The sequence below is a fragment of the Clupea harengus genome, unplaced genomic scaffold (genome assembly GCF_900700415.2).
Source record: "Clupea harengus unplaced genomic scaffold, Ch_v2.0.2, whole genome shotgun sequence".
Classification (NCBI taxonomy): Eukaryota; Metazoa; Chordata; class Actinopteri; order Clupeiformes; family Clupeidae; genus Clupea; species Clupea harengus.
The window spans coordinates 40,001-60,000 of NW_024879737.1; the positions used below are offsets into that span (position 1 = coordinate 40,001).

The window sequence follows — 20,000 nt, forward strand, 5'->3', positions numbered from 1 at the left end:
TGCCTGATTTGATTATATTATAGCACACACACACACACCATCACACACACACACACACACACACACACACACCAACACACACACAGAGCCCCCTCCCCACCTCTCTCTCTCTGTGTCTGTCTGTCTGTCTCTCTCTCTCTACTCTTCTCCTCTCTCTTTTTTCCTCTTACCTTGTACAAGGCGAAGGTGCGCACACTGTATGTGGCCAGCTCAGGGTGTCCAGCATGGTGACTTGGATCATGCCGTAGGTCTCCTGTCCTCTGCTGGGCCAGTACTGGTCACACTTCACCTACAGAGGAGAAGACAGAGGACAGGGGACAGGGTCAGATAGGGAGCAGGGGACAGGGGGACAGGGGTCAGATAGGGACAGAGCTGAGGCCATTGTTTCATAAGCCCGTTGTGTTGTTTGGGTCAGGGGGGTGGTGGGTTATCTTTTAGGATGTTGAGCAGGGGTGGAGGGGGGGGGGGGCATTCGGGTGGACAGCTTGAGCTCCGAATGCGCCAGTAGTGTCTTTTATATGTGTCCGGGAGCAGAGAGAGAAAGATGGAGGGAGAGACAGAGACAGACTGAGATAAAAAAAATGATTGAAAAATGAGAGAAAACAGCAGAAGCAAGACGGAGATCGACAGCTGGAGCTCAGGCCTGGCCTGCAGGGGTGTGTTGTGTGTGTGTGGTGTGTGTGGTGTGTGTGTGTGTGTGTGTGTGTGTGTGTGTGTGTAGAGGGGTGCCTGGGAGATGGCAAGCTAGTGCCAAGTCGAAGCCCACTGACAGATGGGGGCATCACGCAACACAGATTTGGGAAGAGAGCGGGTGCATGGCAGGGGCAGGCCCACAGGCTCCCCCAGTACTGTAGCACAGGATCTGGACCTCAAAGAGCCTCTTAGTTCAACTTTATAATGAACACACACACACACAAACAAATGCGCAACACACAACTAATACAATCATTACACACACACACACACTATATTTATATACCATACTTGCACATATACACACGCACACAAATGCATGAACACACACACACACGTGCACACACACATACACACACACACACACACACACAGAGGGGAGGGAAGAACAGAAGAGTGTGTGGTGGACAGCAGGGCCACCACCTGGACTCACTGCACAGAGGCACCCAAACAGTTCTACAGCCTACAGCTGAACACACACACACACACACACATGCTATGAGCCACCTGTACAGAGCTAGCTTCTCCACACACACATGCAAATATATATACAGTATGTAGACACACACACACACACACACAGAAATATAAGTCTGCACAAATACATGCAAAAGCACCTCCCACATGCCACCTGCACTGAAACTTGATCCTCAAGCAAGCAAGTGCGTGTACACACTCATCAATTTTCTCTCTCTCTCTCAATCACACACACACAGAAAAACAAGACATGAAAAAAACACACAGAAAGCACCACCTCCATGCCACCTGTGCTGGCGCGGCTTGGCTCTCCTCCAGCAGCTGCAGCGGGTAAAGGCACCCAGCAGACTACCACCACACCACATGTAGCCGACGTTTACGCCTGCCAAGACGATGCCTTATTTCTACCTCACTGTGTCCAACATCGCTCTAAAATGGCACACTGCAAATGGAGGCGATCGAATAGATCATTTAAGTCCGAGGTCAATACTGGGATAGCGAGCTCTGGATGTTGGATCGGACGCCCACATGCTTTTCAATTTGATTTCTCAGACTGCATGGATCATCTGAAATCGTTTGGTTTTCCTTGTAGAGAATCAAATTAATCTGGGTACATACGATTGTTGGAACAGTCATTGTGTTGCTACGGGCAGACTTAAAGAGCAGCCTACTCATATTAGATTTTGTCGCCAAGTGGAACAATCTGCGTTTCTGTATGTTTGTGTGTGTGTGTGTGTGTGTGTGTGTGTGTGTGTGTGTGTGTATTTTTGGGGAAATTTGTGTCGGTGCGTGCGTAAGTGTGTATATGTATGTATCCGTGAGCGCCTGTGAGAGTGTATTTGTGTGTGAGTGTGTCTACATATGTATATATGTGTGTCTGTGCATGTATGTCAGCCTCCATGCATGCGTGTGCCAGTGGAACAGTGAACAATCTGTGTTGCTGAATGTGCATGTGTGTGTGTGTATTTGTGCGTCTATGCATGGGTGTGGTTATGTGTGTGTGTGTAAATATGTGTTTTTTTGTGTGTGTGTGTTTGCAAGTGTGTATTTGTGTATCTGTGCGTTTGTATGTATACTTGTGTATATTTGTGTGTCTGTGGGTGTGTGTGTGTGCGTATTTGTGTGTCTGTGTGTGTGTGTGTCTGTGTGTGTGTCTGTGTGCGTGTGTGTGCGTGACGTGCGGATGGTCTCTAAGCAGAGAGAACAGACAGGTGGCAGCACAGAGGGGGTGTGACTGCCTCCACGCCTCCTCTCTCCCTACGGTCACATGACTTCCTGTTTGGAATGGGCGGCCGCCCAGGGGCTTTCTCTCATTTCCTGCCAGGGAACACGTGTGTGTGTGTGTGTGTGTGTGTGTGTGTGTGTGTGTGTGTGTGTGTGTGTGTGTGTGTGTGTACACAGGGCCATGCGGGGAGAGGAGGGAGCAGAGGACACTGGGATATCTGCACGCGAAGCGCTGCTGTTGGGGTTAAGGGGCGTTTAATAAGGGGAACGGAGGCCTTGTTGATAGCTGTGAAGGATGGGTCGTGTGTGTGTGTGTGATATTAGCTCAGGCGGGCGCACTCTCTGTCTCAGCCAATAAAGGTAGGTGGTAATGTGAGGATGACTTCCTGCCCCACGGCCATGCACTTATTAGAGCTCTTCAGACTATAGAACATCACGGCTCGCTCTTCTGCTTGTGCCATATCCTCTCTCTTTCTTTCTTTCTTTCTTTCTCTCTCTCTCTCTGTCTGTCTGTCTCACTTACTCGCTTTCTGTCTCTTCTGCTTGTGTCACTCACCCAATCCCTTTCTCTCTCTCTTTATGTTCCCATCACTCTCCCAATTCCACTGTTTCCACGGTCTCTCTTTTCCAAGTCACTGATAACGTTTCCCTTTTCCTTGCTCTTTCTCTCTCACCATTCGTCTCCGCTTTCTCACACATAAAAGATAAATGTCTCCCTAGTCCTCGAGTTGCAGTGTTGTCCAGAGACAGCAGACTGTTGTTCTTGCTGTATTTCATTGTTTAGTAAATATGCACAGATGTAATGCTCAAGCCCATCTGACAAGCCCAGCACAAATATAATACAGATCCAATTCGATGTGTAAATATCTGAGGTAAATCTATCTGACTGGAATAAACCCTCGGCTCCACAGAGGCTCATTCAATTACGCCTATATCCACTGCTTCCCATAGATCCAGAGAAAGTGATTTCTACAACAGAGTGTGTGCTTTGGTGTGTGTGTGTGTGTGTGTGGGACCATTGCCACTGTAACTTCATCAGCATGGCCTGTGCTGTATGTCCCCGCTCCGAGAGCGCTGAGGAACCAGGTGATCAGGGCCTTGGATCTGGTCCAAATGTGGTTCTGATCCGATAATTGTGAGAGATGACTGGGTGCCTTTATTAACTGTTCACTCTACATCAGGTAAACAGAAATGTTGAAAGAACTACTTGAAAATGCAAAAATGATGCAACTAAAAAAAAAAAAAAAAAAGAATAGCAGACTCTAGACCTGGCCAGAGCCATGCCAAGATCGGGTTCATTTCTGCCCTAGATATAGGACCCAGTCAGCTGTATTAGGTCAAAGGTCAAGTGTGTGTGTTATTTCCGTACCCTGGACTTCTCCTCGAGACGCGTCATCATGACGATGGTGCTGGTGCGCTGCTCCCACACCATCCTCCAGAAGTCGCTGAGCGTCTCGGGCAGCGGGCCCTGCGTGGCCATGTAGGCGTTCTGCTTGCGGTAGCCGTCGATGTAGTTGGCGTTGATGTAGTCGCTTCCTGGCACCCCTGTGTGTGTGTGTGTGTGTGTGTGGTGGAGCACAGTGAGACCAAGCAGCTGGCACAACAATAACCAACACTACACACTCCCATAGTCAGCCAACATTGGGATGGAGAGAGAGAACACACTCACCCACACACACTAACCTTCCCACACACTTTCTGGCAAAAACCTGTCTCCGCAGAGTGGCGCTAACCCCCATATATGCTATCTATTAGCAGCTATTTCGGACTCTATTGGGCTGAATACTGAATGGGTGTAGAGTAGGAGGGGTGTGTAGTATAAGGCTCAGTCTCACCATCCACTGGTGTGAGGATGACTCGCGAGTGGTCGTAGGCGATGACGTTTGCATAGCGGTTCTTTGGCTTGTTGACCTCCAGGTTGGAGTGCTCCCAGGTGAACTGCTGCCCAGGATCAATGGACTGTGAGAGGGAAGAGACAAAGAGAGAGGGAGATAAAGACAGAGGGATTGATTGATAGCGATAGAAAGAGACAGAGATAGATTTGGATAGAGAGATATATAGAAGAGAGGGAGAGAAAGAAAGAAAGAGATAGATAGAGAGAAACAGCATACGAGAGAGAGAAAGAAAAATATTAAAATATGATAAACCCAATTTCCACCAATTAATCCACAATCAAAAGCTCCTAAGCATTTGAGTAATATTGCAGTAAATTGCAGTATTGGACCATCTTCCTATTGCCGTGCTGCCCAACACCGCCTTTGTCAGAATCAGAATCCAGGCCAGGTCCCTGTTCACAATGATCCCTCTCAAGGGTTGTGGTGAGGTAAGGTGAGGTGAGGTGAGGTGGGATGGGGTGAGGTGAGGGTCCTTGTTGCCCCACCTTCCCCTCCCAAGCCCCTGATGGAACATGCCCCCCTTCGCCCTTCCCCAGGGTTCTCCTACAAGCCCCCCCCCCCCCCCCCCCCCCACCAGGTGCCCCTTCTATCCTGCCTCTCAGGGGCATCAGGGGCATCTGATGCAGCAACTCTCAGCGTCGCCAGGGCCTCTGACACCCTGATACCTCAGCAGCAAACTCTCGCCCCCGTGATGAAATCAAGTGGTCTCTCGAGGGTGATCGAGTGAACACCACACTCAGACACACACACACACACACACACACACACACACACACACACACACAGACACACACTTACACACACACAAACACTCTCACACACTCACATTCACACACACACACTCAAACTCACACACCGAAAAAGTGAGACCTCTGTGTCAGCAGTAGGTCTTGAAATTGTCAAACTCTTAGTCAGAGTCAGCATCTCCGACCAAGACCAAGGCTAAAAGAGGAGCTTCCTCTCCTCTCCACCTCTACTGCTGCCTGCGGTGGAAAGTTTTTCAGTGCGAGTCGAGCGGCGCCTACATTTGGAGGAAAGTCCGGGCTCAGCTTTACGGGCTGACAGCAGTGGAGTGGACAGGAGGAGGCTCCTTCACTGACGAGGAGGGCTTCCACTCATCATCCCAATGTAAACCCCCCCCCCCCGCCACTAGTAGCAGCACAAATGCTGAGTAGAGGATCCTTTGTATAGAGGGCATGATGAAAATATAGACGGGATTTTTTTGGGAGGGGTTTTTGGTGTCCTCTTACGGATGCACTTTGATCTGGCACGGGGAACGCCAACTCATTAGGCGGTTTGGGCCCGAGGACCCAGGTGGCGAGCATGCAACTTTGAGACAGACCCGGTTCTGATTCGACACGGATCCGGGTTCAGTTGAGCATCAGAACCGGGAAACGGAACGTGGTCCAGCGTCAGCAGCTACCTGGGTCCTCCAAAAAAATGAAAAGATGCGGAGTGACAGGCTGGTGTTGTTTCCGATGGTTTTGCTCTCTCGGCTTATTTATAGCAGGGGAACTGCTGTCTACTAGCAGTTTTACAAGAGAGACAGAGAGCAAGAGAGAGAGAGAGAGAGAAAGAGAGAGAGAGGGAGAGAGGGAGAAAGAAAGAGGGAGAAAGAGAGAGGGAGTGAGGGAAAAAGAGAGGGAGAAAGAGAGAGAGGGAGAAAGAGAGAGAGAGGGAGAAAGAGAGGGAGAGAGAGAGAGAAAGAGAGAGAGGGAGAAAGAGACAGGGAGAGAGAGAGAAAGAGAGAGAGAAAAACTGAGTGTGAGTGTGTGTGTGGCCGTGTGTGGCCGTGTGAGAGCGAGTGATGGAGCGAGAGGTAAACGTGTGTTGGAGAAGGTGAAAGGTAGCAGGGTCAGAGCTGCAGTGGAGTGAGGGGGTCCGGGGGGTCGCTCTGTGTTTACTGATGGCAGATCTGAGCTGCACATCGATCGCTGGCACTCAACAAAGGGTCCTTTTCCAGTTCAATAATGCCGCACAGTCAAATGTTATTCAGTATTGACCTCCCCCACTCTTACTGCTGACCCAACATCATCAAAATGACAAACACACAAACGAAGCTACACACACGCACACACCCACACACAAACACACACCCGTACATGAAGATGCACGTACACACACACACACACACACACACACACACACACACACTTACAGTAACGCACTCACCCAGCCACATGTTAACATACGTGCACATGGAAATCGACACACATGTAAACACACACACATACACACACACACAAACACAAACACAAATCACAAACAGACCGTCTCAGGGGAATATATAGACAGAGCGACTGCAGCGGTGATCTTCACTGCGTGATCAGCCAGGGAGCCATGGCAACCTGCTTGAGTGACAGCATTGAGACATGCCGCTGTGCGGGAACAGCTAGAACAGGGCTGAAGTTCGGCAGGCGAGGAAGGGTTTGCGTGCTTGAGAGACGGAGGGAGACAGAAATGTTAGCGACTGGTGCTAGCGCATGCCTTTCCTTGTCGGCGCGGCTTGTCGCTGGTGTCTGCCTGCTTGATAATAATGACGACGGTAGCGGTGCAAAGGGGTTGACTGCACATCTTATTTAACAGCCTGTTAGGTAAAGCTTCCGGCGCCGGCACACACTGACAAATCACACACATTAGCAGTAATGCCCCCCCAACCCAACCCCCCCTCCATCCATATCTCTCATCAACGCCCCCACAAGCCTCTGACATGTGTTCAGTTACTGCGCTTGCCACCGTGCTTCCGTTTGTTCAAACGCTCCCTCCCTCCCTCCCTCGTTCATTCACCGTTCCTGAAATCATTACACACACACACACACACACACACAGCCCTCTTCCTTCCAGACGAGGGAACGAAGTACCCACCCAAAAAGCACTCCAGCAGAGAGAGCCATGGGTAATTCTGTATGCGGGAGATACTGCAGTGAAAATCTGGCACGGGGAGAGGAATTAGCCGAGGCGATGAAAATCCAGTTTCGCTACCCGGAGAAACAGTTTTTTTTCTCTCCCTCCTCTCTCTTTCTCTCTGTCTCTCTCTCTCTCTCTCTATCTATCTTTTCCTTTTCACTCTGGGAAAAGTTTGGGTTTGTTTTTGACTGGCTTCATCCAAAGCCAGTGCGCAGCTGATAACATTTAAACACCCTCCTGAATCGGAGAGATATCCCTCTAATTCCCATCAACTTTAATTGGGGTTGTATGCTTTGTTTTCGAGCGTGGAATGGCAGATGTTAGGCCACAGCTTACAAACCCAAGCCTCCGATCCAAAGCCTTCCTCCTGCAGTGACACGCTGCACGCATCTGTTAGCCCACATAGACACGGACTGGTTTGGAGCCGCTCCACATCTGGATCTGAAGCCACCGATTCCCTGCGTCTACGGGGGTCAAATGAGGTTAAGAAGCAGCCGATGTTTGGGGGAAGTCGATGTGGAAGTTTTTAGTGAGTTGAGTTTTAGTGGAAAAATGGAGCTCCATATGTTGCTTCATCGCGTATGCTCCTGTTGATCCTTACCACCCGCAAGCACGCACACACACGCGCACACACACACCTCACTTAGTCAACCATTCATATTCACAACATTATGCCTTCTCATGTTGACAGACAAGCACACAAACTCTCTGGTCCATCTGCCGGGCGGTGAGTGTGTCTGGGTAGTGTGTGTGTGTGTGTGTGTGTGGGTCTGGGTAGTGTGTGAGTGTGAGTGTGTCTGGGTAGTGTGTGGCGTGTGTGTGTGTGTGTGAGTGTGTGTGTATCTGGGTAGTGTATGTGTGTGTGTGTGTGTGTGTGTGTGTGTGTGTGTGTGTGTGTGTGCGTGTGTGCAATTGTGTGTTCAGGGAATGTATGAATGAATGGCCGTCTCAGTGGCAGCTGACAGCCTGTCTAAAGCAGCTGGAGCGCTCCGGTTGCGCTGTGTGTGTGTGTGTGTGTGTGTGTGTGTGTGTGTGTGTGTGGTGTGTGTGTGTGTGTGTGTTTTCTCTCCTAAAGACAACACAGCGACAGACTCCACAATCAGCTTTGCTCTGATCCCGGCGTGCCCTCGGCAGAAGCCTGGATGCAGAGTTATTTATGACACCTGTCTGAGGCTCCAGCAAGGGAGGGAGATGGCCACGTGCACCACACACACACACAAACACACACACACACACACACCATAGTTAACACTAAATAGCCCCTCACCCAGCAGGAGCTGCTCTACACCGCAGATGGAGAGAGATAGAGAGAAAGAGATAGAGAGAAAGAGAGAGGACAGCGACAGAAAGAGAGAGAGAGATAGAGAAAAAGAGCAAGACAGAGAGAGAAAGAGAGAGAGAGAGGACAGCAACAGAAAGAAAGAGATAGAGAGAGAAATATAGAGAGATAGAGAGAGAAAGAGAAACACAAGTATAGAGAGATGGTAGAGAATGACAGAAATGGAAAAAGCTAAAATATGATAGAGAAGTGAAAATGACAGAGAGAGAGAAACAGAGAGGAAGAAAAGGGGTGTGGGGTGTTACCATTCGCCGTATGATGACCTAATCTTAGGAGGGACATTTAGAAGTGATTCCATCTCCTGCAAAGGCTGATTAGCACCTGTTGTCTTCCCAGCGCGTACATTAGCACTGAAGGGGGGAAATTAATTGTTTGGCACGTCCCATCTCTAAATGTCATCGCTGGATGGTTTCTGCCTTTTCACGTTTTATTTTCTGCACACACACACACACGCACACACACACACACACACACACACACACACACACACACACACACACACACACACACACACACAACACACACACACACACACACACACACACACACACACACACACACACACACACACACACACACACACACACACACACACACACACTCCCAGAGCATATGGTCCTTCAGTTTTCAGTGTTTCAGCAAAAGGGACTCTCTGCAGTCAGTAAATGTACCCAAAGCAGGTATGACACAACCAATGAACATCCAGTCCGCTGTCTCCAACTGAATGAGAGAAAAAACGGCAGAGGGGAGCTTTCAAAGCTGGTGAGTCCCCGGTGAGCAATACCATGATGGGCTGGGGATGATATCTCTGATGCCTGGCTACCTGAGCGCAAAACACAGGCGAAAAAGCTTTCGCTCCGGGAGGAAAAGAAAAATAGGCGACAGACTGCAAGTTCAGCAGGAGGGCAAGCCCAACACGAGGCCCAAGCCTGAGCCTGGAGCCTGGAGCTGCTGCTGTTGGCTGGGGTAAAGTTTCCCCTCATCAGTGACCGTCTCCCAAGGTAGAGATGACCAGGCAAACTGGGCATGAATGTTTAATATACCATTCCAGCTCTATTAAATCTGTGCAACACACACACAAGAGTAATCACTGGCTACCCTCAATGGACTCCAGGCATGCCTGCATTATAAATATAGAGAGCATGCAGCCGAAGGGGGAGAAGTACACTTAGCCACGGCAGGATATCCTTTTTTAGAGACTCTCAGGTAAATCATGCTCACAATTAATGGAACAATGGCCACCGCTGAAAATGAGGACTAGGGAACATTAAGCCAGAAATAGCCGCTGTTGGTATTGAAGTAAAGCGTGTATTTAATTGAATGCGCTGGAGTTCCATCTTAAAACGTCCCTGGGGTACAGTGGACTGCAGACGACCATCATTATTCACATTGAAAAAGAGAAAGAGATTGAAAAATTAGGAAAAAAAGAAAGCGAGAAAGCGAGAGAGAGAGGGAGAAAGAGAGAGTTAGAGAGATAGAGAGAGAGAGATAGAGAGAGAGAGAGAGAGAGAGAGAGAGAAAGAGGGAGAGAGAGTGAGAGTGAGTAAGTAAAGCAAGAGTTGGAAAGTATGCCGGTTTATCCCTGTAAACAGTGACTGAGGAACCCACTTATTTCCATTTCGCTCCCAAGGTCTCCAAGGTGGTTATTCTTTTTGTTTCTTCTATTATTTACTCCGTTCATTTTAGCGAATCCCTAATTCATGACTCCTTGGTCGGGCCAGTCTTTGCTTTATTTTTAATCAATTAAATCCACTTCATTTAGGAGCATTTACCCCAAGAGTGATTGCTGATGACTACATTAAGCCTGGGCTAATTTCAAAGCCGATAAGGGCTTTCTATATGCAAACGGCAGCTCACTTATTTGTCAGAGTTAAAGATCTAACAAGCCGTGTGGATCTGGAATGGCTCCAGTCTCTAATGGAGGCATTATGAACCTTTAATTTCAAGCTCTGACGCTTCGAGAGACGTCCGACGTGATGAGCCAATAGGCTGTGTGTGTGTGTCTGCGCGTCTGAGAGAGAAAGGGAGGGAGAGAGAGAGAGGGAGAGAAAGGGAGAGAGAGAGAGAGAATTTCTGTTTTATGAGTGCACATTTGCATGTGTGTGTATGTGTGTGTAAGAGTGCATGTGTGTGTATGTGTGTGTAAGAGGGCATGTGTGTGTATGTGTGTGTAAGAGTGCATGTGTGTGTAAGAGTGCATGTGTGTGTGTAAGAGTGCAAGTGTGTGTATGTGTGCAAGTGTGTGTATGTGTAAGAGTGCATGTGTGTGTATGTGTGTGTAAGAGTGCATGTGTGTGTGTGTAAGAATGCATGTGTGTGTATGTGTGTGTAAGAGTGCATGTGTGTGTGTGTGATAGAGCCTGTTGACTAGACACACTGATCACTAGCTGTTAGTTCGGCTCCTGTTAGCAGCGGTGATTTTACTTATCTCCTCCTGAACATCCTCTTTCTTCCCCCCTTTAAAAAAGAACAAAAAATCTCCATGTTTCCTCGAGGCATAACGCTTTCATCAGCTCTCACCGACAGGCTGACTCATTAAAACAAAACAAATGAATTTCACCTGCTGTACTTGCATTCAATAACCGCTCTTTTAGGAAGACTCTAATGGAGGCTGGTGTTCAGCTGTTGTGCAACAGTAGGCACACTACACTACCTACACCTGGTCTTCCCCCAGTAATCTAAAGGGGAAGGCAAAGGACACACACTTAGCAGACGCTTTTATCCACAGCATCTTCTTACAGTTGTCTTCTGTCATGTTTAGAGACAGTGACTCTTGAGGTCTAGTTTATGATGCAGCATCTTTCCTCACAAATCCAGGGGAAGAAAGGGGGTGAAGATTGTATGTGTGTGTGTGTGTGTGTGTGTGTGTGTGTGTGTGTGTGTGTGTGTGTGTGTGTGTGTGTGTGTGTGTGTGTGTGTGTGTGTGTGTGTATGTATGTATGTATATGGAGGAAGGGATTGGGAGAAAAACAAGAAAATGCCACAAAAATAAGGAAGTAAGCAGAGTAAGTTGGTGGAGGTGAAGCTTTGTAATTAATGTGACTCGCTTCCCCTCCCCTGGTGGTAAACAGAACGCCCATCTGTCCCGCTTTATCCCCTCAGAAATGTACCACTTTAAATGGAAATGACTTCCCTTTGTAGGACATCAACAAGCAATAATCCCTCACTGGCTTCCTTACAGTAGGTAAGTGCAGTGCCATAATATTCTTTAGGAAGGCAGCGAAACTCATGCATTCTTTAGCAGGATGCTCTCTTGCAGAGGCCGCCGTGGCACGCCATGTTCTGACTGGCTGGGGGTTAAGACCACAAAGCTGGAACTAACAAATAAACCGTGGCAAATTGTAATGTACGACACACAAAGACCAGAGGAAATGTTGATTTGAGGAGAGCCTGTGGATTAAGCTGGGAGTAGCTTCTGCAGGCTCTCCTATAAGGAGGGTGGGGTGGGGTGGGGTGGGGTGGGGCGGGGGTTTACTCTGCCGTGGAGTTTAACAGGATGCAGCAGAGCACATGAGTAGTAGGCGAGGGAGGGGGGTGTACAAAAACAAACAAACAAATGAACAAAAAAATATATGTATCTTTCTTGGGGAGCTGATGATTCAGCTTTCCTTTCCACAGGCCTTAACTTCACACATCCAAATGGCCCTGAGACAGGAGCCCAGAACCCGCCCAGAACCGGCCCTGATCCGGCCCTGAGGCAGCTCCTACTATAAAGTCCTCATAAGCAAGTCTCGCCACTTGGCAAGTCATCTTGGCAACGCCCCCGGGCAGCTTCTTTCCTTATAATGTCTCTGGCTACTACCAGCTCTCCTAGCTCATAGTATGAGACAGGACAGAGAGAGAGAGAGAGAGAGAGAGAGAGAGAGAGAGAGAGAGAGAGAGAGCAAGAGAGAGCGAGTGAGAGAGAGAGAGCAAGAGAAAGAGAGAGCGAGAGAAAGAGAGAGCGAGTGAGTGAGAGAGACAGAGCTAGAGAGAGAGAGAGCAAGAGAAAGCGAGTGAGAGAGAGAGAGCAAGAGAAAGAGAGAGCGAGTGAGAGAGAGAGAGCAAGAGAAGAGAGAGCGAGAGAAAGAGAGAGCGAGTGAGAGAGAGAGAGAGAGCAAGAGAGAGCGAGAGAAAGAGAGAGCGAGTGAGAGAGAGAGCAAGAGAAAGAGAGAGCGAGTGAGAGAGAGAGAGCGAGCTAGAGAGAGAAAGCTAGAGCAAGAGAGGGAGCCCACTGGTCTCCTCTCAGATGGATAAGTGGCATTAGTTTAGTGGAAATGGCTCATACTTTACGTTTTTGTATGCACAGTAACCGCAGTAACCGCTTCATGACGGATTAACCCTGTGAGCTCTAGTCAGGGTCATTTCAGTTTCAGTCTTGGCCATCATAACAGGGAGCCATCCATGCTTTATGTTTTAGTTTTCAAGGCAGATTGGTTTATCCAGATATGCCATCCCTTGTTGCTGTTGGCAGGGGGGGGGGGGATGGGAGGCTAACTCAGTGCCTACCTCATACTCCTGAGAGAAACGCAGGCTGTCATTGGCCTTCAGTCTGTCGATGTGGTCGGCCAGGTCTGAGGTGGATATGGGTGGGTGCTCCCTCATTCCTAGGACAGAGAAAAGGATGTTGGAAACGGTTCAAACAACAACAGGTGCTACTGCTGCAGCAAAAACAACAGTGGGCGCAAATACACACGCACACATACAGATAAACAACACAAATGGATACACACACACACACACACACACCCACCCACAGGTGTATGCTAACTGCTACTTTCAAACACAACAATGATGGGCCACAGGATGACGCAGATGCTTGTGAAAAAGCTTTGCGCCTGGTGAGTGAAACAGTCAGACATGAAAAAGAGAAAGAGAGAGAGAGAGAGAGAGAAAAAGAGAGAGAGAAACAGAGACAGATGGAAGAGGAAAATGAATTCTGACACAGCCATGTAACACCATGCTGTGTCGGCACACAATCGGTGAGGTGGGTGAGCGTAGGCGCATGGTCATTGGCTGGTGGTTTGGAGCCAGTGGTGCAGCAGGAGAGAACGGGGAGGGAGAGGTCTGTGGGGCTGACTTTCCCCACCCCGAAACATTGCGATTCATTACGTTATTCGCCATAACCCATACCCAAGCCCTTAAATTTCATTGCAGTTTCTCAAAGATGTCAGAAAAGCTTTTAAAAAATGGCATCAATGGGGTTTTTATTAGATCTGATCTATCACAGCACCGCCTCCCTCCTCGTCCTCCCACTCGCTCTCTCACAACCATCCAGCTCGCTTCTGGAATGTTCTCGCCGATGAGAGCTCAGACGCAGCCTGTGGAGAGGAGGTGGTGGTGAGGGTGGTGGTGGTGGTGGTGGTGGTGGGGGGGGTTGGGGTCGAGGGGGTACGGTGAGGGAGAGATGGAGGTGGTTGAGGTAGCGGGCAGCCCCGTGTGTGTGTGTGTGTGTGTCTGCTGTAGCGTGACTCAAACTGCACAGTTGATGGTGCAGTTGGGTGGTTCGGCTTGGCATGAAGGGGCGGAGAGGGAGGTGCCCTCATGACATTCCAGAGAGGAGAGAGAGTGATATAGAGGGGGAGAGAGAGAGATAATAGAGTGATACAGAGGGGGAGAGAGAGAGAGAGAGAGAGAGAGGGGGAGAGAGAGAGAGGAGAACGAAAGAGAGAAAAAGAGAGAGGAAAAAGAGAGAGACAAGAGAGGGGGGAAAAGGGTCATTTCAACCATTTTTTATTTGTATTTCTATTGTCTTTTGCTTGACATCACATTAACATGAAAAAATGCACTTCAGAGTGCAGACAGAAATCAATGCCTTTGGATGAAACACTCATCTTCTGTCTGTGATTATTTTTCCGTCAGTGTGTCAACACAGAACTGTGGAATAAGAAATGACCCTTCAGAAAAGAAAAGAAAAGAGAGAAAGCAGGGATACTGAAGAGACGAGGGTGGAAAGAAAGAGCGAGAGAGAGCGAGAGAGAGAGAGAGAGAGAGAGAGAGAGAGAGGGGAAAACTGGTGAATGAAAAGAGCACAGAGAAAGAAAGAGGAGGTCTGGAAACTAACTTGGAGTGTTCGGGCAGGTGGGGGCGCTGGAACCTGCGGAGAGAAGACGGGGGCAGGGCCGTTACCAAAACAAAAAAAAGAAACAAATAAATAACTAATGGGAAACCGAGCGCTAGCCTAAACAGTAGCGCCCCCAGTGCAGAGAAGGAACACAAGGGCAGGAATCGATAGAGCGACACTCAGAAAAGAAGGGGGCTGAGAGGAGAGAGAGAGAAATGCAGAGACGAGGACATGGACAAGAGGCTTAAGGGCCGAGATTTGCTGGTCTGTCTGGAGCGTAAGAGTACTTATTCCTGCCCTTGAATCATCTGTGTCTCCAAAACACTAGCAATTCTGTAGCAACTCCCCCAGCGCCCCTGAGACTGGGCAAATAAAACTTCTGTAGTCTGGCTCAGAAAGGCTCCAGGGCAAATATATGCATGAGTGTCTCACGGTCATCTTTTGGTTTTGTATTTTATTTGTATTTGATTTAAAGTTACGGATGCTGCAGAGAGGGTGTGTGTGTGTGTGTGTGTGTGTGTGTGTGTGTGTGTGTGTGTGTGTGTGTGTGTGTGAGAGTCTATGTGAATGGTGTTTCCTGGGACCTTGGAATCTATTACATCTATTTATATCAACACATCAGGAAAACATTTATGCAAATCTCTCCTACACCTTCCACCAAAGGTGAGCAGAGTGGAGGCACAAGGTTTTCAAGGGAGATTTAGCTTTTGAAACACCCACAGAAAGTGAGAGAGAGTTGGTGAGAGAGAGTGAGTGAGGGAGAGAGAGAGAGAGACAGTGAAAGAGATGGGGGGAGAGAGAGAGAGAGAGAGAGAGAGAGAGAGAGAGAGAGAGAGGGGGAGATGTAGGTCGAGAGAAGGAATCCAAGAGAGAAAGACGTGGTGCGGGCGGGAGAGATCAAGAGAGCGAGCGAGCGAAAAAGAGATAAAGAGGCTCTCCCCGGTGACTCAACCCAACTTAATTCCTCTGCAGAGTTCAAAGCCCATTCTCTTCACAATGAGTTTCTTTAATTAACCAGTTGGGGTTTTTCATCCTGAAAAAACCTGTTGAGAACGGGTGACTTATGGTTCACATCCGCCCAGAGTCCTTCAGGCGGGAATGAGGACGGAGCTGACTAATGCTCTATCTCCATGTTAAAAAGGCCAAATGCAGCACCTTGTCCACCTTCTGGATGCTTCTAAATGGCACAATCATTACTCTGTCTGAGACTAGCCTTTCAAGACAGCGGAACATGGGTGGGGAAATAAAGTCAGACTCGTGGTGTTGTGAGAAATGTGAGAGAAAAAAGGTGTTTCTGAAACCCACGTCTCACTCTCAGAGCGCGGTACAATCCAATATATATCGCTAAGCGCCTCGACCGCGCGCGGAGCGGAGCGAAAGCCCAACGCTGATATTGGAGCGCCGCTGACTGACACCCAGCTAATTGAAAGTCGTTTTTCATTTTGGGATGGTCAGTCCGGAGGGCTGCTCTCCCGCTCATTTGGACTCATTTGGCCGAGCCGAAACAGGTTTCTTAATTACACAGACAAGTGGAAGCCTGTGCAGATCCACACCACTGCGGAGGGAGTATATTACAGGCAATTGCACCTCCGTACAGAACAGACCTCTACTGATATTGGGAGGAACGCACAGGGGGACGTGACTAAGATAAATAAACCACACAAACATATAAGATCCAAGATATAAGATATCTAGAAACCAGTCATCGGACAACAATGAACACGACTGTGGAAGAAACTCTTATCTGGTGTGTGTTTAACACGTTCGTTACACATGTGCGTGTGTAAATGTATTCATGTTCAACAGCGAAAATAAAAATCACATCCACGGAACTGTTATTTTTCCTCTCTATGTAAATAGTGCAGCATTTAATGTATACATATACATATATAGAAATCCATGGCCTTTCCGTGAGGCTGAGAACATGTGGGCTAATGACCGCACACCCTGCTGCCAACCTCTAAAGAGGACACGGCTGTGCTCCAGAGCCTTTCAGCATCTGTTCTGACCTCTGTGCTCATATGCACCGTCCGTCTGCACACCCACTAGGATGTATATGTCACTGACTGGGTGGCTTGCTGAATAATGCTCCCCGATGAAGCTCGCCGGAGCCACAGGGCGAACGCCGCTGCTGTAAACGGCTTCCTCTCTGCGTGCGCGATCGCACCCGGCTGTAAATATGGAGATGTCCTCACACCCGTGACCTGGCTTTCCTGAGCGCAGGCGGCAGGCGGGGAGAGAGAGAGAGAGAGAGAGAGAGACAGAGAGAGAGACAGACAGAGAGAGAGAGAGAGACAGACAGAGAGAGAGACAGACAGAGAGAGAGACCTGGTTTGGCAACCGCAGTAAAAGGATGATGAATGCGACCCGGGGCGTTGTGTGCGGCTTGCTGAAGGTCAAGCCGTGATTAGGGGTCAGAAGAGCGGCAAGCATCCGCCCGTTTCGTTAACGGCGGGTGAGGGGAAGGCGAGGCGAGGCGAGGGCCGCTGTCCATGAGGATCGAGAGGGCCTAGTGCATGACAGAGCCTGCATGAGTGTGCTCATATTCTCACTCTTCAGACAGAGGTGCTGCTGTTTGTTATTAGGCTGCAGAGGGAGAACCAGCAGGAGGCTACCTTTAGCACCACAGGTATGGGTCGAAGTCCTACGGCTTCATTCTCCTAGCCAGCGCAGTTTGAGACAATAACTGAAAGGCTGGGGGTTTTTTGACAGAGAGGGAGTTTGCAAAGAAGTGTGTGTATGCCAGAGAAAGAGAGCGCACAAGAGAATTGTGTGTGTTTGTGTGAAAGAGACAGAGAGAGCAAGACAGTTTTTAAAGAAAGAGATAATTTGTGTGTGCCAGACATAGGGAGAGCCCAAGGGAATGTGTGTGTGTGTGTGTGTGTGTGTGTATGTGTTTTGTTTGAGTGTGTGCTGCAGTACCTTGTGTCTGGTAGTTGAGTCTCCTCATCTCCACAGGGTCGGAGGAATGAGCCAGCAGACAGTCCTTCACCCCAGCAGTGTGCTCGTCTTTGGTTGAAGGAGACGTCCGCTTCCTGAGAGCCACACAAACACGCAGACATCATGAGAACCGAAAACACACACACACACACACACACACACACACACACACGCGCGCGCGTCCACACAGGGAAACACAAACACACACATGCAAACACACACACATAATAAAAAACACACTCACACACAAACACAAAACAGCACATGATGCATAAACAAACACAAACACATTTGAGATGAGTGGTTAGTTTACTGTGCTGAAACGGATGAAAGGCAGAAAAGTCTGCAGTCTAGACACAACCCTTCAGGACAAATATAGGAAGGGTGACGTCACACCTTCTGAGTTAGCGTGAACACCAGTCACCCTTACACTGACGCTTAGTCGCTGAGTCTCTGCATGCACACATGAGTGTGGTAATTACACATTCATGTGTGTGTGAGTGTGTGTGTGTGTGTGTGTGTGCATGGGTAAAAAAAGTGCCTCTTCACTTCTCACAGCAGGAGGTAAAGTGGCGACGCAGCTTCTTGAGTTCCGCTCTTTCCAAAAACCTTTAATTTCCAGGCAACCAAAAGAGTGCAAACAAACAGCCTGTGCAATTAGCAGCTCATCCAGGTGACAGCCAGGCTGTCTAATTACGGCAGCCAGGCCCAAACCTCTGTTGCTGCTACGCTAACACCTCCCAGAGAAGCAGCTGTTAGCAGCCGCTACGCTAACGCCTCCCAGAGAAGCAGCTGTTAGCAGCCGCTACGCTAACGCCTCCCAGACAACCAGTTGGCAGGCGCTGCGCTAGCAAACCTCTTTGACCAGCAGCACTAAGCACATCTGGGAAAAGGCAAAGGTGTAAAAAGTGTGTGTGTGTGTGTGTGTGTGTGTGTGTGTGTGTGTGTGGGGGGGGGTCATAGAACGACTAAATATGGTGCGTGGGTGTGAATGTGTGAGTTTACTTGTTGAATATGAATATGTCCACAGTGCCAGGTGTTTGTGAGATTTGAGAAGCTATGGTTTGAGATAGCTTATCGCTGAGACCCTCCCGTACCACAGCCTGGAATGGACAATATGATGCAGCAAACATCATCAACCAACACACTGACATAAAGACACACAAACATCAACGACACACACGAGGCCCTAGTTTGAGGGTGATAACATGATAGTTACATTTGGATACGAGCAATGTGCATCCAAATTCTACTATCTAGCACACACATGATGTTTCACCCTGTATTAGCACCTGATGCCATTCTACCACCCTCAAAGTGTGGCTATCACACACACACACACGCACACTTATAGACAGGAGGGAGCGGGAGCGGGTGCGTGACAGAGCCACCGCACACAATGACATGATCAATGGCATCAGACAGACACAGAGCCCTCTTCTGCGCCTGCAGGAGGCTGACAGTGAGGGACAAGTCGGAGGCGGAGGGGCCACCGACGCTCACACAACGCACAGCGGGGACGCAGAAGCAGCAAAACAGCACAGACACATAGAGAGATAGAGAGAGAGAGAGAGAGAGAGAGAGAGAGAGGGAGGGAGAGAGAACACATTACCCACCTTTCCTGTTTGCTGTGTCCACAGGAAGAAAAAAAAAACAGGTGCGCAGCAGAGAGAGAGAGAGAGAGGGAGAGAGAGAGAGAGAGGGAGAGAGAGGTAAAGTTGAGAGAGGTAGATATATAAAGGTAGGAGGAGGAAAAAGGGACAGAGAGAGAGAGAGAAAGAGAGAGAAAGGAGACAGGTGAAGTGGAGAAAGGAAGACAGACAGGCAGAGGAGGAGAAAGAGAGAGAGAGAGAGAGGAAGGGTGGGAGAGAAAGGGAGAGAAAGAAGATTAAATTATAGTCTGTCAGCAAGCACAGATGCCACCCTGCATCCCCCTCCCAAGTCCGTGTGGAGGACAGTAACAGCACCTGACTTACGAGCTCTTTACTTACCGACACCCCCTCCACCACCCCCCACCCCTTCCCCTGTTCCTTCTCTCTTCCTCCTCCTCCTTTCCCTCAGCCTGCGGTTCTATTCAGATGTCTGCGCTGACATTTCGAAAATGAGTTTTTCCTCTGAAGGCCCCAGATCTAAATCCCTGCTGCTGTGATAATCTTAAACAATTTTTTTAATTTTTTTATTATAATACCAATTTTTCCCCCTCTTCACAAGGCTTCCCTCCTTTACAAGCAGAAACGAGGGGTGAGGAGGGCCGCGCCTCGGGCAGGGCAAACGGTAGGGAAGAGGGGGAGGGGGGGGCACAGATTTACTCTGTCTTTCGGGGGCTGCTACAGCATCCTCCTCATCACCAGAGTCGTTAGCGGAGAGTTGAAGGGGCTGATGGGTTTCAGAGGTGATGCTGTGGGTGCAGATTTCAGAGCAGGTGAATCCAGGTCACTGGCGCTGGGTTTGCTGTTGCAATGCATGTTGGGCCGAGACAACA

General features: G+C 49.0%; 1 pseudogene; it reads right to left on the reverse strand.

Moving 5' to 3' along the window:
• The window catches only part of LOC122130176, a 52,889-nt pseudogene that overhangs the window by 12,512 nt on the left and 20,377 nt on the right, over window positions 1-20,000 (reverse strand).